We start from the raw sequence: 22450 nt of genomic DNA, 5'->3' as shown, positions 1-22450 counted from the left end.
AATCACGCAGTTGAGGTTTTGTGGACACACACACACACACACACACACACACAGCGGGGTGCATTCACTGAGATTTTGTGCACGCGCATACACCAGAGTTGCCAGCCAGCAGTTGCATATACACACAGATACAAATGCAGACAGTGGCGTTTGGGTGTTTGGGTAACCATGGTGACGCAAAAGCCCAAAGGTTTGTTACTGAAACCTAGTTAATTAGAGAGAGAGAGAGAGAAAGAGAGAGAGAGAGAGTAATGTCGATACTCGAGGGAAAGTGTTTCACCATCTGTTAAAACCCACATGTACCCTCTACCCGGTCGAGTGTGGATTGAGTGTAACTGTGTGTGTGTGTGTGAGTGAGTGTTTGAGAGACACACACACACTGGACACAGTTGCTGCATGGGCAAAAACAAACACACACACACACACTCTCCCATGGCGCTGCATACATGGAGGCTACAGTAACAGTTACTTTTTCTTATTGGTATTAGATGACTAATTGGAATAGCTAATACTGAAAAGCTAAATAAAGCGTGCTAGCATCTGCCGCCGAGACACACCAATTATCGGAGCGGGGAAGGGATCAGGGTGATAAGTTATACAACTACACACAGAGCGAGGAGGGTGGGGGGGTGGGGGGGGGTGGTAAGTTGACAGGGAGGGAGCGGAGGAGGAGGAGAGTGCTAGGTGTCAGGGGAGCAGAGGAAGGGCTCGGGGAGAGAGGGAGGGAGGGGTGACGGAGAGTGAGTGAATGAGAGACAGAGACGAAGTGAACGAGAGTTGAGGGTGGAGAAGGGAGACGCAGGACTAAATTTGCTGGGAACATAAAACAACAAGATGGAGTGTACTTCTTCTTTCTTGGGAGGTAAGTAATCACACTGAGGAGGGGGAGAGGAGAAGTGTGTGTGTGTGTGGGGGGGGGGGGGGGGGCACATACAGAGAGGGGAGGATGGAGGTTTGGATAGATTGATGCATTAGTGAAGGACAAGAGCTAATAGAGGAGGAAGAAGTTGGCTGTGACAGCGAGAACACAGAGGACGAGCGGGAGGCTCATCCGCTGTTTGACTCTGAATGAAAATCAGGTTTTAACCACCACTACCTGGGTGTGCGTGACTGTGTGTGCGTGCGCGTGTGTGTGTGCCTGTGTGCGTGTGTGTGTGTGTGTGTGTGTGTGTGCCTGTGTGTGTGTGTGTTATCATGTCAGAAGTCAGGAGTAAATGAGGACGATGATGAAAACTGGCTCAAATCTTCACACATAGATCTCTCGAGTCAAACCACCACTCTTCTGTCTCTGCTTTCTGCGGCCCTCCATCTTATTTTTCTTTCTCTCCGCTCTCTGCCGCCCTCACCCCCTTATTCCCCAAGCCCCAGTGCAACCTGTTTGTGTATTCCTCCCTCACCCCTTCCCTCCCTCTCCCTCTCCCTCTCCCTCTCTCTCTCCTATATATCCACCATTATAGCCTATACCTCTACTTCCAGTCACTTAATTTCGACCCGTTATTTAGTTGGTCCACTTGAGGAGGAGCAATGAATTTGCTGATGTCCTTATGGGAAAAAAGGACAAAGATAGTGATATGGTGCAGGATAAATGCAGACATGGTTCGACAACTTTATCTGCGATTAAGTAAGATTATACTGCGGATAAACTGATCCCTAGGATGAAATAAAGCATCTTTTTCTCAGCGGAGGAAAGGTGTAAAGATTAAAACGAGGACAGTGGACCTACAGAGATTAAATAAAACACAGGAATTAATCAAACAAACCGTCCTATAACTGATTATGTCCATGATGACATGGGGTAACTAGCGGCTGCCCCACCCAGCCATTAATCAAATAGCACAGCTGGATAAATATGGTGCAATATAATTACACAGTGACTGAAAATACAATGAACCTGAGTTTTTTTTTCTTTCTGTATTTTACAGAAATACATTTTATTGCAGTTCCTTCTGTTTGAATCTTTGTTTACAGGGTGTTATTGGATTTCCTTGGCCCTTCAGCAAATGTAGATCCAGAGGTTTACTCACTGTGGGTGTGTTTTCAAGCTTCCTACAGTCTCATAAAAGACCTGTGTTTAACCTCAAGCTTGTGACTTTGACATACGAGGTTCACGGGGTGAACAGAGACGCACGGTTTCATCTTTACAACACAAACATCTTGTGATGCTGCTCTCCAGAAATTAATGTTTGAGGTGCTAGGGGGAAAAAAAGCTTACAGCTTACAGCAACAATTTGATCTGATTTGGTGTGAACACAGGCTTGAGAGCATCATTCACTGAACCAAATGTTTTAAATGCTGTTCACTTACAGTACGTTTCCACTTTGCAGCAACAATACAACACAAAAAGGTAGTCACTCATTATGACAAGGAGTGACAAGGGCAGAGCGATGTCAAACAAATTAGCAACAGGAGAAAGTTAAACAGTGTTCAACTTTATTCAAATGAGCAGCGAGACACTGGAGACACTGAAGAGCAGATCCATTCACTTCATGTCTTCTGCTCTAAACCCTGTAAATACAGTTACTAAACAGCTCGCTACCATTTGTGTTCTTGCTTTTGCAACTTCCAAGTACAAAACAGAAAACCCTGTGAGCAGAGCTCGGCTCGCTCTAACAGACACTCAGCCACTTGGCACCAAACGACCAGTCAGTCAAAAACGTATGACGCAAAATCAATGAATTGTAGCATTAATAGCATTTACATTCATTTACATTTATATTAAGCCTTGGCCAACTGATTGACAGAAAGCAAAGAAAATGCGTGAAAAGTGAAATGATGGATCTTCTTCTTTGTTCTTCTTTTCTGTGAAGACTGCATTTTTTTATTTGCCAAATCCATTGACATTTAGCGGTGCTAAAATTATAAGTGGATCAATCTAATCTGGCTGAGAGTATTGACTATGAATGAGTTTTGTGTTTTTTAGCCAATAGTGAGACCATACCAATACTTTAATGACATAAATATGCAGATGGGATTGGCATTTGTCAATATTTTCATACCTTAACAGCCTGTTATTCCTTGTAAGAACTGTTGTTTCTATGTTTAGGTAAGTTGAGTTGTTTCTAAACGTTAAATCTATGGAGATAAAGGAGGAAGGAGTTAATTCAGTGACAGTAGCCAATACTTGGAGCATCTGACCAAAACATATCACCATCCTTCTGCAGCTCTATGGTGTCAACAAGTGCAGCTTTTGTATATATATGTCATTCATAATGCCCTACACTCCTCCTGTAACAAAAGGGGTGACAAATCGTTTTCCACCAGAATTAGAAGTGTACATAAACGTACACCTTCTCTGAGTAATACAACATATAACAAACAATAAGGTACAATAGAAGATACCTACAGTATGAGAGTAAGAGAAGAGTGAAGCATGTACCCGGCCCACACTGTAACCTTTACCTATAGGATCACCATGGATCTCTTCTTAAACTAAATAATACATGCAGGATATTTCAAAACAGCATGCTGTGAATAAAGCAATAAAATAAGAATAAAAAATGTTATTTCATAGTCCTAGCTGAGCTGAGTGCTTCCTTCCTCCTAGCCTTGAGCCTGACCTGGCCTGCCCTGCTCATCCTAGCAACAGAGGGCTGTGCAGATAAAATCTCTATTAAAGACTGATTTCACCAATGAATAGTAAGAGTGTGCAGTGGACGGCACTGTGATTCTTTTAAACGATGCTCCATGATAGTTTTTGATTAAATTGCTAAAGATTCTGTAAATACATTCAGTAAATCCTAATACAACACTGAAGTGGGCATCACAATGTAACACAATGGCAGGTGAGGTGATATCAGCTCGGCAGTCTAAGAGCTTATTTGGCTCATTTTATATTTAAAAAAAAAAACGTAAGGGGCAAAAATTGCTTTGTTAAGTTGCTTTAAAGCTGAATCACCACTGTGATATACTGTGATGTAACACATTAGTACACACGGAGCTGATGCTGACCAGATGTCATCCAGATGTTCAACAGGTTAGATCGACCAAACCCTAACAGGCTGCTTTCTCTAATCTTCAGTACTGTTCTGGTGAATAAAAGACTTTAATTAACACAGACACACAAGATGCTGAAAATATGATCAACATCCCAATGTGTCAGACAGGAAGTCAACTTACATCAGCTTGGGGCTTGGAGATTGAGACTTCACGCTGCCTTCAGTGGTGAACATGGTGCAAAGTAACCACAGGATTTTACTTACAAACTCACAGCCATCAATGCAAAAGACCTACAGTTCAAAAGAGAGGGAATTAAATATAAGGTATTTACTTATTTAACCAACATTGATTGTTGGAGCATTGTTGTCGAGAGCTGAGCAGAATGAGCTGTGATCATGAGAAGTCTCATCAACATCACATCAAATCAAATCAATACTTCATGAGCTACAGTACAACCTTCAGAGCACAAATAACATTGTATCTTCAGGTTCTGCTCATACAATTACCTGTTCTTCTATTCTCTTTTCATGTTTTTAAGGAATTTAAAGGGATGGTGCCGCTAACATGCTTTAACCTAGTTTTACTTTAGACAATAATAACTGCAAGGGGCTATTAAACTGATACCATGAGAATTTACCAGACCATAAATTACAGTAATTTACCACAGATGCACTAATAGTTCCTACAGGAATATTACTGCTATTTATCATTAAAGAAATTGTAAAACAAAATGAAAAAAAAAACATTAAATTGATTGTAAAACGATCCTTTTCCCATTTCCCAACAGATAGATTAAAACACTGTGTATTTGTGCTGCACAATATGCAAATCAACAGCACTGCAATCACACACAATTACTGTAGAGATGGATGAATAGTCGACGATAGACCAAACTCACAAAAACTTACATTCATTGCAGGAACGTTGCACTGAATTGCAGTTTATACTGTGTTGCTCAGAGGTTCACTTTCATCGCACATTTACCTGATATTTTACCTCAGTGCATCGTATCAGTGCACATAAACATGTATGTCAACATGAAATTGCTGCAGGCTACAGACATGCAAACAGTACAACTGTATAATCTCCCACTGAGTTCATATCATGACTGCAAGTCAACAGTTTACGGGGAACTTCAGCTACAATGGGTGTTTAAAACCGACGTAAAAACCAAATAATATTACGTTTTTGTAATGATAAAACAGTGATATCAATATCTTAAATTCAGTTTTGGCCAGGCTGCAGTTTCTGCTGTCAGCAGTAATACTGTCTCACTCTTAATGTGGTTGAGCTTCTGACTGCATTCGTCGCTTGAACTGAATCAGACTAAATCCTGGGGAGTTCTCTCTGGAAGAGCGCCAGAGGGAGCTGGTGATGCAGCTGCACCCGAACCCGTGGGCCCCGAGTGGCCCACGCTACAGATGCTCCGTGTGCTGCACTGTTGAGCTGTGAACATAAATTGAAGTGTGTGTATCTGTGTGTGTTTTTAGATGGGGTAGGGATGTGCCAGCATTTTGCAGGTCTGACCACGACCATGTTGTTGCATCGGTAGCCAAACGGGGTTTAACTCTGGTAACTGTTTAGCGCAAGAACAGCCCACAGGTAATAAAGACAAATTAATTGTAAGGTATGCCTCTCAGGCAAATAAAAATCATTGGTCACAAAGTCTGAATTAAGACACGTCAATACTAATTTAACTAGTGTTGTCTCCCAGTGGTCGGCTCAGAGCAGCATCTGGGCCTGGAGGAAGTGGGCTAACCTTGGTTTTGGCACCACAGCGGACTCCTCTAGCTACAGCAGGACAGTATCTGTGTGATATCAGCTGTGAAACTAAAAACTGACTCTGACATATGGAACCAGGCTTTTCCTCTGCATCACTGCCAAGAGTGAGAAACCTCTCTCCTTCTTTCCTTTAAGGACTCAGATCCACTCAGTCTCCATCTAAAGGGCCTCCAAACGGGGCTGCACGTGGGCGGCCCCGGAGCTCCACCAGCCACAGTCTGGGGCGCTTTGTGTGTGTCTGTCTGTGTGTGTATTATATACAGTCTATGTATGTGTGTGCGTGTGCGTGTGTGTGCGCACCTGTCAGTCTAATTCTCGGTGAGTTGTCGGTAATTGCTGGACCGTGGCGACCTGCTGAACCCTTGTAACGGAGCTCAGAGAACCGCTGTAAAGAGTACCCCCACATCACACACACACACACACACACACACACACACGGAGAGAGGGAGAGAGAGACAGAGAGAGAGAGAGAGAAAACAACCCCGCGCGCAGCCTCGGCACAAGACGAAGAAGAAGAAGAAGAGGAGGAGGAAGAGGAGAACAGAGCGCGCGCTGGAGGCGACACCTGTCAAGTCGTTACTAAACACAGTTGGTTTATTTATACCAGACCGGGGCGCCCCGAAGACTTTGGGGATAAACCGAGGTGGAAATAGAGATAAGTCGCACCTATTGCCGCTGCTTTGCGCTCGGGGGAGAGAAGCGGAGCCCTTTGAGGGGGAGAGAGAGGAGCGAGCGTGTGAAGCATTGTCGTTATTATGACAAGACGTTTTGGAGTTGAAGTGGCGAAGTTGACGCAGGTTCGATGTCGGCGGATGGGAGCTGACTGACAGCGAGAACCGCGAGCGTGAAAGACGTGGGAGAGGAAAAAACGCGACTTTATCCGAGGTTAGTCTCTCTCTCTGTCTCCCTCTCTCTCTCTTACACACACACACACTGACACATACGCGCGCACACACACACACACAGACACATACGCGCGCGCACACTCGCTCCAAACACATTAACCCACAGTGGAGCCCGGGAGTGAAACAACAGGGTGGGAGATAACTAGTGCACATCGCGGAGCTCCGGTGGTGCGGTCGGTGCGGCCAGACCGAGCATCCTCTCTCCTCCTCCTCCTCCTCCCGCTGCACGGAGGCTCCTGGCCGGGACTTAACGGACCCCGCACATGAACGTGTTTCAACTTGAGAGGATGATGTGACAAGCGGTGGCTTTAGAGAGAAGCGAGCAGGAGAGAGGCAGAAAATGGATAACAAAGGTACGATGTGTTTCGATTTGATGACTGTGCACTCGCAGGGAAAAAGACTGAACCTCCAGGTTTTTGGCTGAGAGACTGTCAAGCCTTTATTCGGTCACACAGGCATGTAAACGCTAACAGGCTTTTTACTCTTGTTGAAAAATGTGTGTGTGTATGTGTGCGAGTGCGTGAGTGTACAGATGGATGTGTGTTCATTTGTGCATCTCGCTGCTGGGCCAGCTTCTAACACAGGGAAATATGGAACAACACACAAAAAAAGTCTGAGATTTAAACAGCAGGGCTTCAGAGAGTTACAGGCAGAGGGAGATTAAAGTGAGAGATTATACTTTGTAAAGAGACAGAATTCCCACTTGCATGTTTTCTCTCATCTCTCCCATCGCTCTTTTCCTCCTCCCTCTCTGTTCCCCTCATGTGAGCAGTAGTGTGTTTGTCATAAGTGTGTGATTGCGTGTGGTCTTTCTGTTCCTGTCTCTCTGTGTTTGCACTCATCACAAGGGCCAAGACCGACTCCCAATGGACCTGCCATTCTTTCATGACAATGTGCGTGCGCCCCCCCCCCCTCCTCCTCTTCGCTATCACACATATACATACACAAGGGGATATGTGCTTTGGTGCTCTGTGCAGGACACCAGCCACACTAAAAAACACACACAAACAAAATGTTGCGTCATCATCATCCTTCTCATTTCTGCAAAAAACTGCCTCACATCTTCTCTTCAGCACCGGACGTCAACACACAAACACACACGCACACATATGTGTCTGTACGAGCATTGGATTAGCAGTCATGCAGGGCCATATTGAGACAGTAGATTAGAACGAGATCCTCGGGTCAAAGCTGCACAGAACATGGGATTAAAGAAGAAAGGCAGAGATGGATGGATGGAGTGATGGACGGAGAACAAGGGACAAGAGTGAGCGGCAAAGAGACCAAATGGAGAGAGAGAGAGAGAGAGAGAGCAGCACAGAACATGAGATTAAAGTGTAATGTCCTAGAGAGGCAGAGAGAAAGCGCGAATCCAGGGCAAGTCATGCAGTCAGAGGGAACTGCACATTGGCAGAATGTGGCGAGAATAAAGAAGAGGAGAAGGCAGCAGACACTCTTTCTCTATCGCCTCCCTTTTGATCTCCTCTTATTCACCCATCCGACAGCAGGAGAGGAGCGCTGCTGCTTATATAACTCTCCATTTGAAACACAATAAGCCAAGCTGGGTTTGAACAAAAAAAAAAGGCACCTTACAGATGGTTAAATTGCCAAACAAAATGTAAAAAGGAGAGATCAGTGTGGTCATTGCATCCGAATGGAATTGGTTTTAATTTCCTGAGGTCTGTTTCAGGCGTCATTCATCCTAACAAGGGCCCCTGCTTACACCTTCCTTTCCTGCCTGTTTAAAATGCTCAGCAACCCGCATGAAACTCAGCTGACTTGAGCCCTTGTTAAGTTTTTTAACAGCATGTGTGTTAAAAGACATGTAAGTGCCGACATGCTCGACACAGCACGTGTTGGCTGGAAACACTTTGAGGACCCTAGGGGTGTGGTCTTCAGATGAACTCAAAGAGTTATTTCTGACAGAATAATCTTGTATTAAAAGCAGCTGTGAGTCTTTTTGTATAAGATTGTTGGTTTAGCTGTGCGATCAGGGTGTGGGTGCCAATATGAGACTTGATAGGCCAATTAAATATCATCCCAAAATCAGACTTTCAGCCTTTTTTTCCCACTCTAAAATGGTGAATTGATGTAATATCCCCCATGAGAGTATCATCTTCCAAAGCTGTTGCTAGTGCAGACTGATTCTCTGTGTGTCTGACAGTAAAAGATTTATTGGAAAACATTTGATTCACACCACATGAAAAAAGAAAAAAACATCCTGTTGATTCTTAAAGCTGCACAAACAGATTTTCTTTGGCCGCTGAGGGGCAGTGCACCAAGCTGGAAACACAACACTGACGTATTACAACTTTATAAAGTTGATACTGGAATATTTTGTGAGTGTGTCAGAGATTTTTTTTTGTTGTTGTTGCTGGAAATAGTAAAAGGTGTGGAGGAGTTTTCAGGAGGAGTGATTAGTTTCTTCTGGTTGGCGAGCACAGGATTTAAAAACTACCCCCAGTTCTGTTCAGTAGTGAGGGCCGTTGTCCCTGCAGGCGGTTTGTTGGGCGCTGAGCGGTGTGGGTCAGTGGGAGCAGGTGTCACGAGGGAGAGAGATGACTCTGTGGGCTTCATGTGTCGGAGCAGTCTGCTTTCTGTCCTGAGGCGCCTCAACTACGCCTCCCTGAATGATTTCTGATTGCACTCATCCATTAATACGTTATTTAACACAACCTACCCTCATTATCCGTATAAGCTTGTATTGTCAATTTCATCGGTTTTAACTTGGAATACATTTACATCACAAGAGTGTCCTCGGCTTTATTTTCATGCCTACAGTCATGACATTCAGTATGAATATTTCAGTGCAAAATGTAAATAATTGAGCAGTATGAAACCAGGACTGGACTGTTACTAAGCATATCAATGCTTGTCGACTTTGGCATGCTGTTAATATTTCCTTTTATTAATGATTTATATTATATTGAGATTGTTAGCCATCCAAATCAATGTGGATGTTATTCATGCTATACCCACAATTGGCCTGAAGCTGTTTTATGGCTTTTTTCTATCAATAAAATTATAAGAATAAAAAAAAAGCTTGTACTTTCAGACAATAGTCTAACAATTACCAGATCAGGTTGCGTTTTATTGACTTGATGAAAATGTCTTAATCACCATGGCAAAGATCAAAACATACAATGCTTATTTATATATACAAAATATACGAGGGAATCTAAAAGTACACTACGGTTAAAAAATATATATCAGAGAAGTAGGAGGGGCGTGCCGGCTATATACACAGCTTGGGTCTCTAAATATACCTGCTGTGCTGTGTGTTAACGCTTCCAGGCACCCCGCCCTATTGAAGCCCGTGTGTGGGAAACACTGCACTTGTAGCCAGATTTGGAATCTCACCCGCCCTCAAAACAATGATTTCATAACTGTGTCCTCAACAGATTTACAGATACTCAGACTGAGACAGCACCCAGGATGATTTACTGAGGATTACGGCACATTTTCACATCCCTATAACAAATACTAGTGGAACACGGCGCTCGTTTAGATGTAAACACTCAAGCTGACAATGAGTGAATCTATAGTGAGCCAACACCTCCAGTCTGAACTTGTTCTCTCCATGTCAGGTCTCAGGTTCACAGTTAACGTCATGCCAACAACATGTTTGAAGTTAATACTTACACATCTCACATTATATGAGTCAAACCGGTAAGTTAATGCAGCTCTATCCTTTATACAAGTGATAGAAACTCATCATGTAGATGGTGGTTCTGCAGCCTGAGGCACGTATCATATGTTCTCTGACTAACCGAGGGTTTGAACCTTTCCCATCTCTCAGATCTGTTCCTCTGCGCTACACTGACTGGAAGAAATAATTGAAGATGTGTGGAAGAAACAATCCTATATCTGTAAATGGAGAGCAGACATGCTCACTAAATGACATAGGCCCCATTAACACCTGCTATTACCACGCGGTCTACATCCAGATAATGACATATGATCCACATGCCTTTGCATTCACAGCTTGTATTAATAAGTGTGCTCATTATCGAAATTCTGGTTCTTCACATGCAAATTAGTCAGGAAGTGCTGGTGAACTTGTCAACAGATATAACCCTGGTAAAGGAAAGCAAAACCATGGATGGAGATTATTTTTATTATTTATTAGACATGCAGGTAAGCAAGCTAATCTTTCTCTTTGATGATTGATTTTTTACTTAAAGCAGGTATAATCTATACTTATACTTATTAATAACAATGTACTGTGAACCTCATGAACCTACAGAGAATTAAAACATGAATCTTCAGTTCACCTCTGCATTATTATGGAGCTGTGAGTGAGTTGTGGCTCATCGTTAAAGTTGTCCATACAGTAATACAACTTTACTGTTCTGGTGGTTCTCTTCACTCTCACTGCTCACAGTAATGTTTTTTAGCCACAGCAGGCAGCTGCTTTCAGCAAAAAGCTGTAAAAAACCCAAAGCACACTTTACTGTATGCTCAGCACCAAATGGCAGACAAGACACGGACTAGCTGGTGTAGTGAAGCACTTAGCAGCTAAAGATTCAGATATTTCCCTCTGGAGTTGGTAGAGACCAGAAACAGAGCTAAAGAGAGGGAGCGTTACATTTGCCAGGTGGGTAGACAAGACATCCAACTCCAAATGAGTGCTAATGTTGCGTGCACTTTACACCTTGCATTAACATGCATTTTCCATATCCAGATGGGATATCCAGACACACGGAGCACGTGTCATGTTAATGTCAGGTGTAACGGGACTAATAAGGTCAGCTCAGGGCCTCGGGACAGCCCAGAAATAATTGGGAAAGGTCCGGCGAACATACAACAACGTTTATATGGTGAATTTATTATGCGTGACTACGCTTTACTCAAAAGACGAACAAATGTTTTGGAGTAAAATCCATTTTTACCTTTTGTTTCCCTCTTTATTTTAAAAGCCAACAATCTGTAGCGTTCCTACAAGAGGCGCAACAGATTTTTAGTATCCAGACGTTGCACAAAATGGATTCTGCGTAGGTCTCGTTACTGTCTTAGTTGATGTCTTATGCAATCCATTGTAGGAGGTAGTATAGCACTGAAGCAAACTGCTTTTATATAATTGAGGTTATGCCATGTTTTGGCTGAGACTGTCCCAAAAGGACATAATAAATACGATCCCCAGAAAACCTGAGATAAATATAACCCAGACTAGATGCCAGATAAGAGAGATGCATTAGACAAGGAAAGGCTTTAACTGTTTGGGAGGCTTTATCACACACAGGCATGACCACACACACACAAAGACAAACACAATGGCCTTGCATTAGGCTGTTATATTGCATTATGGCTTTATGTCTGAGTATGCGAGTGTGTGTGTGCCTCCGTGCCGTGTGTGTTAGTCCATTATTGGAGAAGAGGAACAGTGTGGGAGATGCGGGGAGGTCTCAGAGTAGGAGTCACACAGAGGGAAGTTCAGAGATGAGCTTTCGTTTGAACAGCAGAGACGGTTTCAGAGCGCTTTACCTGGATTTAAACAAGTCACAGATGCCTCCAGAAATACTGGCACCTTTGATTCAATTGTGCCGCTTAAAACGAGCTGAATAACTGTAAAAAAAAAAAACCGAGACATTAGCTTTGCTCTGTTCAATTAAAACTGGGGAGATAATTCTCTATGGAGGACTACAGTATGGTACCTAACAAGAACATACAAATAGATCCTTTATCTTTATTAAAAATACTAATAATATGAACTGATGTTGTATTGAATAAAGATGCTGTAGAGAAGCTAAGCCATGTCTATATGTAATGAGATTTCAGATATGCAGACTTAACAGCTCAAAATGATTGGCCATTATTTACTGTTCATCAGCTGATTTCTTAAACAATTATTTCACCTCTGTAGAAAAATAGTGAAAAATAGTTTTCACAGTTGGAGAAGACGACAGATTCAACCGTCATCTGTTATTTATCTTTTATTCTGAGGTTAATGAAATGAAATTACCAACGATCAAACCTCCACATTGACAGATGGGATTTTTAAATGACAGTTCTTAAAATGGAAACTGTCAAACACAGAAGAAAAAAGAAAAAGTTTGTACTGAAAATAAAGCAAAGCAAAGACCAAAGATGTGATCATCTAGTGAGGAGGTTCATTTGGGGCAAAGAGTGATTTCTTTTTGATCCTTTGTGGATCAAAGGCTGAGAAAGCTAATGGACAGGGACAGGTATGAAAGTATTAATGAATAAATCAAGCACCCATTGCCTCGGGTTACTTATTATTTTGGCTATAAAGAATCATTCATCATCTAATTTCTGAGCTTTTATTTCCATCTTATTTGCATCCTACCTACTAGAATATGAAGAAATAAAAGCATTTCTGTTTTCCACAACAAAATGCAATGAGTATTTGTTAATGACCTGTATTTGATGTACTATTATCTATTGATATCAGAACGAGAACCTTTTTGCTGTGCCATAGTTGGATTCTCTCTGATAACATTGCTAATGGCATCAGCGCCCTGCAAGCTTCACATTGTCTATAATATATTTTCCAATTTCGTATCAGTTGCACCACAATTCACATCACAGCAGTCTGAGCGCGTCGCCTGCAGCAAAAGTGTTGCAATGTCGTGCGGGGTTTGTATTCATTTGGAATTTAGGAAGAACAAAAAAAGGAGCTAAATTTTTAGATTTTGGGACATCGCCCGCTGCTCACGACAAACGGTGGCTGTTCTAATGTAACGTTTGTGTGTCTGTTTTACAGCTTGTATACACAGGATGGTGTCCAGTTTCAAACTGAGATGTTGTATTGCTACGTGTTGCAAAGCTCTTTCTTTATTTTATACATCAGTAACTAGATATCTTGGGGCTTTTAAAAGATCAGTTGTATATCTGTAGTGTGTGTCTGCGCCTCTTGTTGAGCACATGCTCCAACGTCTTCAAAACCAGTACAACGCAATGCCAAGAATAAGTCAATTTTGTGTACCCACACCAGATTAAAACCAGCAATTAAACATAATAAGACTAATACTGTTTCATAGAGCTGCAACCTACACAAGATCCAAAATCTCTACATTTGGACCAAGACGTAGTAAAAGTATTAGCGAATGCCAAATTACCAACAACTACCATGGCAACAACAGAGTGAAAGGCTAACGCTGCCACACCATCTGAACTGATCAAAGAACGAAATAAATAAATAAGTACACGGGCCAGTTAGCGAGCCTCGCTCAGAGAGCGCTGCACTCTCACTCAGAGCATGACGGGGTGGCGCTTCATTGTGAGGGCAACTGGCACGAATGTGTTTGACCTGGCGTATTGAATTCCAATACATCTCCCAGGTAGGCAGGGATTGTGTGTGACTCTGCTTTGATAATCATCCTATAGCCTTTCCTGGATCGAGCTCATTGTCTCTTTATGATGAGGAACAAAGGTAAACACAGAGGAAACGGAGCGACGGCTGACTGACAGACTGCTGCATCCGTTTTAGTTCCCTCACTTTACTCAGCAACAGAATATCTCACTGTTTTGTTTTTTTTTCTTCTCCTTTTCCATTTTTGAAAAGCTAAGCTCCAGTGGAGTCTTTTTTTTCCCGTTCTGAGATAATAATGAAATGGAGAGTGACGTGAAATGATAGAGAGAGGGAGCGTCGGTGGGTAAAGAGGTAACAAAGCTTGTCAGTTGGATTTGAACCCTCAGTTACGTGCCTTAGTCTGCCACCAGGAGGCCATGCGTATTTCATATCTTATTGGATTTAAAATGACTTGTTTTGCACACATACGCACACAAACACACACATATATTGTTTTGCACACACACACACACACAAAAGACTCAAGGGATTCTGCTCTAAACGCATAAGTGCCAAGTTCAACCTAGCGAGAGTTATTATGACCTATCTAAGAGTGCCTTCTGGTGGACTGTTGTGTGTGCACAAGGGTGTGTGTGTGTGCGCACGTGTGCGTATGTGTGTATGTGTGTGAGGGTGTCCGGCCCGTAAATTGCCTATCTGTTGATACTTCCTGTGCATACCTCATTCAGAGCTAGACAGAGAGAGAGAGAGAGAGAGAGAGAGGAAAGAGATGGAGAGAGTGTAAAGGCTTTGAGCCGGAAAAACCCTCAATCATATTTAATGGGATTATTTATCCACATACTGTCATGAGACAATGTTTATGCATGCTGGGCCGTGTGGAAATGTGTGTTTTCCTGAGAGATGGGGTATATCATAGCATCTTCTGGCACATAATATTGCAGGCAGATGGGTGTGTAGTTTGTTATTTTTGTTTTTTAGTTGTTGTTGCCGTTTTTCTTTTTTTTTGTGGTGCAGATAAATTTGATGCTTTCTTCCAGCTAATATAACAAGCCAGTGTTAAAACTGTTTATGTTTCATTCAGACACTGGTCCTGGCCACATCTTGATGTGACGAGGCTCCTCTCCCACCGCAGCTATAGTGAATATGTTTTCATAAATATTATTATTATTATCATCACAGATGGCTAAGAAGAGAAACCATTCCAGCATGGTGTGGGAGGATTTTTACTCACAGCTTCAGGGTTGTCAGTCTGTAAAAACCTGCAATGAAACCTGCCTCACCCTGCCTTAAGGAGCTGCCAACCCACCTAAAAGCTTTCATCTGTGAGTTTCACTGGCTTTTCAGTGTCCCATGGCGTAATTGCCATTGCAGAAGGCTTTTCTGTCCTTCCAAGAATAGCATGCTGGGAGCAAACAGTGAGTCATTTTAAGTGTGAGTTCCTGTTTGCCATTAGTATAGTTAGATTTTAATTGAAAGACAAGGAATTTTTTGGTAAGCTGCTTCCGTCAGAAAATGTGAAAACTCATCATTAAGCCTGGATATTTGTCTCACCCTAATTGGAGGTGAAGCACGGGGGTGAAGAAGCTGGACTCGGGCTCACAGCACTGTGAATATACTGTCAGCACCCAAGGTTACAGCTTCCTGAGAGATAATACACTTTATTTACCGCTTATGCATACATTTTTTTTTAAATCTGTGTGCTGTCTCTGTAGCCCACAGTGTGAGATCTGACTTTTAATTATTAGCTGCTGTGTTTAAAATAAAGCCGCCAGCATTTTCATTTATTCGCACCATATTTATGCACAACACCTCCACTCGTGTGTCGTGTGTGTTTCTGCCCATCTCCTTCCTTTCCTCTATCATGACAATCTCTCCCTCTCTACCTCTCCCTTTTCACCTCCTCGCCTCTGCTCTTGAGTCTGTCCCCTCCATCTCCTCCTCCTCCTCTCCTGCTCTGTTTTCCTCTCTCCAGCATCTCTATCTCTCTCTCTCTCTCTCTGTCTCGTTTACTCCCTCTTTTGTTGTTCACTCCCTCTTTGGAAACCGGCTTCCTCCGGGGCAAAAACTCTACAGCTCACTTTGTCTCCCTGTCCGCCTCCATCTATGCTCCCCTCTCCCATCCTCTCTCTTTCACTCCTTTTCACTTCTTTCTTCATCTTCTTTCCCCCTCTGACAATAGGTTTCAGGACCCATCTATTGAAAATTCCCATTTGCACTGCTTGCCTCTCAGTAGCCTGCTCTCATCTTATCACTGCTGGAGTTTTGTCCTGGCTTTACTGTTCAGAGGAGGGAGAGGAAGAGATGCAGAGAGTGGGAAAAAGGAAACACAGCAAGGAGCACTCCCAACACACACACACACATACGCACACAGATAAGGTAGCAGGAAAGGATTTAATGTAAAAAGCTTATCTGTGATTTCCCTGCTTTGCACAGATTCCCTCCCATACACCCGAGCTGAACTGAAATGAATCGAACGTATATGTGAAAGGTAGGGCTGAGTGACGATGGCGATGAAATGATACGATGAGAAAATTAGAAACTTCGATATATGGCTGATAAGTTGCATTCATTGCTCGAAAAAGTACTAATACCTTCTGCCCCAAAAAACACCTCAGACAGTTAGATGGAAGAGAGGATTGCTGCCTCTTCACACAGCGGCGACAGATCAATACGCACAACAACTTCAATGTAAAGAGCTGCTGAGGAGAAACAAGACGCCGGCGGTGTGACGACACTCTGGCTTCTGAAAGTGGACGAGACAGTCCCAAATTGGACATGGCTGACTTTACTTAAACTCAGACGTAAAACACATGTATACTGTTAATGAGGCTGGAAACCTGTTCCAACAAAGGAAGGAAAAGCAGCACAAAAACACCCTGAAGGTGAAGGTGACCTGGAGTTGCAAGTGCTTGCACTCTCACCAGTAATTAGACCCAAACCCAGGAACAAGTAGCAGCTAAGGCTCTCAGGGAAAAGCGCTCACAACAAACTGAAACATTACTTTGTAGTTTTCTCCTCGTTAGGACGGATTGCTGAGGTTGTGTAAAAAGCAATAATGAGAGAGAGGTAATAAGATGTAAAATGCAATAAAACAGATTGAATCTGACGTGGACAGACAGGGGAGAAAAAAAGACGGCAAGAAAGGAAAAAGCAACAGAAAAGAGAGGAGGATGCCAAATGAAAGAAAGAAAAGAAAAAGGCAGAAAAACAAAGAAACTAAACAGAAAAAGAACAGAAAGAGGTGTTGAAGGAGGATGAATGTCAAAAAAAGCAACGCGCCAAATAATCTACAGATGCTACTTAACACCTTGAAGCAGCTTGAAGTAGGCAGCCTACTGTATAAGCAAATTCAGAGATAATTGACCTCAACACTATTGTGAGTGAGAGGGAGAAACGGAGGGAAGCAGGGGAACAGCGGCAGAGACTGTGTCGTGGTGTGAACTGCCATAAAAGTGGGAGGTAGTGTTGTCACAGTGCATAATGGTGTTGCTATCATTAACACTGGCTGGAAGAACAAAGAACAGAGAGCTGGTGTGTGAGTTCGTTTGTGTGTGTGTGAGAGAGAAAGAAAGTCACTGCAAGTTCACGGGTCAAAAGAGCAAGAGAGTGTGTCTCTCTGTCTGTGTCGCTGCTGTGTGGACGTAAGTGTGGAAAAGATCTGGAGAACTTTGTGCGTGTGTGTGTGTTGTGTGCGACGTCCATTTTAGGAGAGCAGCTGCTGATGGAGACCAGGGACACAAACCGTGCAGGCACAGATCTGCATCACGAAGCCGCTGATACCAAAATGTTTCCATATTAAAGCACGTTGTTTTGACATTTATCAGCACAGTGACAGGTTTTTTTTAAATGCTGCAATTTTCAGTGCGCTTCCTGAAATTCCTGCGGATTTATTTTAAGCGATTTAAAAAAACAAACAAAACAAAACAAAACAAAAAAAACAACACCCCCACAAAAGGAGCCTGATTTCATTACGATTACATTTTATCACCACAACAAAAGCCAAAAATGGTTTGTCACAACAAATGGATCAAATATGGGATGAGAACATCGGTGCATCACTGCCACTTGTAAGCTACTTTACACGCTGCTGTGTAAACCAGAGCACTTACATCTCTCTAAATACATTTGTTCCATTTCTGAGCGACTGAGAGTCGGGGGCAGATTAAAGCTCACCTTACTGAAGAGGGTGTTGTCGGCCTGGTTGTGCGTGATATTTTTTTTTTTTTTCTGCTCTAAATCTGGATGATGCACTACACATCTGGACCGGCCATTTTGTTTTGACCACAGCCAGTCATATCACCTTTTAGCTATTGCTAAACTAGGAGAAGGAGGAACAGGTGTTAGGAATCATTACAGTGATATAAGGTTGGAAATATTGTCAGCAAAAGGCCAAAGCTAAGATGCTACATTCCTCTACGGCATAGCCCTTTACATTCAGTCGTTTTGGAGGCATTCAGTCAACCAAAAAGACAAAAAATGTCTGTATAAAAACAAACAAATGAGCCACAGTGGTACTCATAATGTTTTTTCGTTCCACTCAACATCATCTATTTATTTGGAATCTGAATGCATACAGTCATCTACAACTGGAAATAGTCCCAAAAGAAAGAAAAGATGAGAAAAATGCTTTATTCATCTTTTTTTCTTTTTTTCTATTTGAAATGAAACTAGATGAATGGGCTCAGAGATTGAGAGCCACAGCTGTTCAAGAATTTATTGACTATAAAAAACAACATGAAGAAAAAAGCACTCATGTCCATTTTATTGTTTGTGCACTGCAAGTAGCAGATGAGGAGTCTGTTAGTTGAAGAAAGAAATTAGCAGCAAAATTAGAGCCAACCCCGAGTGTGTGTGAGAGTGTGTGTTACAGCCAAGTGTCAAAGAGATGCTAGAAGTGACTGAAAAAAAACATCAGTGTATTAAGCCTTTCCCTCCCTTCAGATCTTCACTGATTATCCCTGCTCTGCCACTTCCCTCATCTCTCTCCGTCTCTCTCGGCCCCTCCCTCTCGGGCTAAATGGAAGCTGTGTGTTGCTGCGTTAGGAAGCTGGTCACATCGCTCTCGCTCTTCTTTTTATTTTAGCCCCTCTTAGAGTCTCTCTCTCCCTCTGTTTCGTTTTCCCACCTCTACCTTTCTCTCCGTCCATCCCTGACACGCTCTCTCTGTCTTTTTCTCTCCCTCCTCCCACCTCCTCCTCCTCCTCCTGCTCCAGTCTTCGCTCTGTCCACGCCGACACCCTCGACTGATTCGGCTGGAGTCACGGCCTTCAGAGCCTGACAAGAATTCAGTGCCCTGCGCCTGAGTGTGTGTGTGTGTTAGTGTGTTAGTGTGTGTGTGTGTGTGTGTGTGTGTGTGTGTGTGTGTGTGTGTCTCCAAGCATAGATGAAATATGAGCTGTTAAATATGAATGCCGGGTTATGTTCTGATGCCATGTAGTCACGTCACTCATGCATGGCGGAGTAGTAAAAATGTGCATGCACTTCTTCTACACACACACATACACACACAAAGGCGTTCGGTGTGTATGACAAGTAACTGCGGAGCTTCTGTGGTATTATTCTGCATCACATTTGCTATCCATTTGTCTGTGATACTTGCCGCACACACACACACACACACACACACATAAACACAAGCACACAGAGGCAGGGCCCTGGATTCAGGCTTCACTGACTTTAAACCTTGCTCAGTCTGACAGTAATTTCTGCCTCCAAATTACATTCCAATGGCTTCATAAATCTGCTGCCTCCTCCTCCGCCTCCATCTCTCTCCCCCCGTCTTCCTGCCTCTGCTTCTCTATCTTCCCTTCTTCTCTGCCGTCCCCCCTTCTCTTCTCTTCCTCTCTCCCTTTTACTCCAGTCTCTCTTCATTTTTCCTGTATAAACCTCGCTCCCTGCCTTCCCCCCTCCCTCACTCCTCACTCCTCACTCCCTCCCTGCCTCTATTTCACCAGCCCCCCTCCTCCTTTTCCATCCCCCCCTTCTCCTATCACTTGTTTTCTCGTTTCCCCACACTCCTTCACTCTGGCTCAGTAAATGAGAAACTGGGAGGCAGCGATGGGGAGGTTACGTGTGTGGGGTGGTTAAACAGTCACACTCAGACACACACACACACACACACACACACACACACACAAATCCATACAGATACATATGCAGACCCGCACGAACACAGATGCAACGCAGCCAGAGTCACAGATGTGCCCACATATACACAAAAGAAACGTGTAAACACACACATAGATGAGCACACATCCCTCAGTCAAACATCATAAACTGCACATTACGCTTTGATTGAAAGACAAGCATTTGTGCTGCCATATATTTGCTGTGTCTCCAAATTGACTTGTGCGCACACACACACACTCACATTTACATGCATACTCATGTGCACACTCTTTGCCATTTTAATGAGAGTGTTCATTTTTCAGATAGTGCCTCTAGGTGAAATAATTGCCAGTGTTCGGCCCTGATGGCTGGTCCAAGTGCTCTCAGGCCAGTTGTCTTTATGGGCCATGGTGGGCCGCGAACGCACCCCTCATCTCCCTCACTTCCACCTTTAACGGCTGCTCTGCTGCAGCCGACGCACGCTCGCACGATCAAGACGGGGGCATAATATGCATGAGCACACAATGTAGACACCAACTTAGGCATTAATACTAAACACACACATATACACGCGCCGAGGCAGAGGCCAGCAGAGAACAATAGGGCCGTCTGACAATGGGGCTCAGAGGAATTCTCTCCTCCATATTAATATTCAGCAGAGTGGATGTGGAGAGAGTGCGTGTCAGCAGGGACGCGTGCTCATCAACCTCGCTAACACTGGGGTTAGGCAGCCACATGATTACAAAGTGCTCAGACTTTGGTCCCCAGCCCCGCAACTATTAATCCCTAGCTCCTACTCCCTCGCTTCCTAGCTCCTATACAGCTCCCTATAGTGCATCAAGCGAGCGCACTGCCAAGTATCACAGCTGTCACTTTTCTTCGCTTCCTATTTTGCAAATTATTCTGAACAGCCTGATGGAGCAAAGGGTGGACGGCAATGGGTAAAAATGTGCTGCCATCACCCACCACAGTGTGTCAAATTTGCGATAACGCAGCTGGAAGGTCATCTGGAGGAGAATTTGAAGGATCAACATATTTATTTTCTTTTTTTTCTAGTAACGTTTGATGAAAGTAGTAAAAAAAAAAAAATCGCTTGTGCATTGTTAGTTTGCTGGTTCCTTAACTCGAGCCTTCAATCTCTCATTTCCTTTTGTCAGAGCGAAGATGTACGCACTCACACATCTTAACTTCTTATCTTCTTTGTGCATCTCACTTCCATCGGTAAATTGTATGAATGCTCTGACCACATTTGTGTACATCATATGTCTGCTCCATATGTAAAGCTGTAAGAACACAAATCTCTTACCTCACTTATTTGCACATCGGTACATTTTTTCTCAACAGATGTGTTGCATAAAATAAAACAAGTATTACGTCACTCATCTGTAGCCCTGAGCACAGATACAGATAGATCATCTTCACCTGTTTGTATATATTGTCTAATATTTGCAATTTATGCTGTTGTTTTATCACCAGCTTCCTCTACTGGTGCCCATCAAGCAGAGGGGGAAAAAAAGTGAATCTCTGATCGTTATTGTACAAAGGAAAGAGGAAAAACATAACAGCCAGAGCATTTGGATGACACAGAAGCCAGAGTGAAAGTCACATACTGTCGAGTGCCTGTAGGCTACACAGTTGTCATTGACTGGCTTACAAGAGCAGAGTGATTTCTGTCCCCCCGAGGAACGACTCGTTCTCTCTGTGCTCTCTGTTATGCAGAAAAAAATAAATACATGGAAAACATGCAGAGTGGAGGGTCGGTCGGAAATGTTTTTGACCTCAGCACTATATAGGTCACTATACTGCCCCCTTATTACCTGCTCCTCCTCATCACGAATGCTGTGAGGGTTGTGAGAAAGAAATAAGAGAGAAAGTGATAAAACAGGGAAAACGTGTTGTTTTATAAGGGAACAGATGTCTATGGCAATTAGCTATTCAAAAAGAAAGCACAAATATATATATAGATATTCAATATTCACATTTTTAAATAGATACCCTGAGTGTTTTTAAAATAATAATCAAAAATCGTTAATAACTCAATCTCCTGCATTTATTCCTTTATTGTTACCATGAGAGCCATTGACTTTGCTTTGATTATGTGAGCTTATAGCCTGATATTGGATTTCTAGTAGAACTGAGAAACATGCAGCTATTGACCTCTCATTGACATCAACTGCCTACATTAACTACCTGAATTAGACTTTTTTTCCCATATTGGTTGTTATGTGAATGAGTGTGCTGCTCAAACATTTAAAAATAACTTCTTTTTTTTTAATGAATTTGGAAGAGTGTGCTTTTCAAAACGGCACCTATTAACATCAAAGAGATGACAATTATATAAAAACATGCAACAAACTGAAAGACAACTGAAAGCTCTTTGTGATCCGGTAAAAGGCAGCTGAATGCATGTCATGGTGCAACTATTCATCTTTTTTGTTTCAGCTCT

General features: G+C 42.9%; 2 protein-coding genes across 11 annotated transcripts in view; one reads left to right on the top strand and one right to left on the bottom strand.

The window, feature by feature from the left end:
- The window catches only part of macrod1 (mono-ADP ribosylhydrolase 1), a 113559-nt gene that overhangs the window by 56437 nt on the left and 34672 nt on the right, over window positions 1–22450 (bottom strand). The window lies entirely within an intron of this gene.
- Window positions 654–22450, top strand: part of flrt1b (fibronectin leucine rich transmembrane protein 1b) — a 35042-nt gene continuing 13245 nt past the window's right edge. For 3 of the 6 annotated variants that reach the window (XR_015036905.1, XM_085789629.1, XM_085789626.1), the window contains exon 1: window positions 6179–6603. The gene's annotated coding sequence lies outside the window, so the exon portion shown is untranslated. Of the gene's footprint in view, window positions 863–6178; window positions 6604–6816; window positions 6977–22450 lie in introns of those variants that run through there. The other 3 variants (XM_085789628.1, XM_085789630.1, XM_085789627.1) reach the window with 3 other exon arrangements.

Source organism: Trachurus japonicus, chromosome 10 (assembly GCF_045865225.1).
Source record: "Trachurus japonicus isolate A0001 chromosome 10, Traja_1.0".
Lineage (NCBI taxonomy): Eukaryota > Metazoa > Chordata > Actinopteri > Carangiformes > Carangidae > Trachurus > Trachurus japonicus.
The sequence above is the reverse complement of the archived record's forward strand: the minus strand, read 5'-3'. Positions and strand labels throughout refer to the sequence as shown.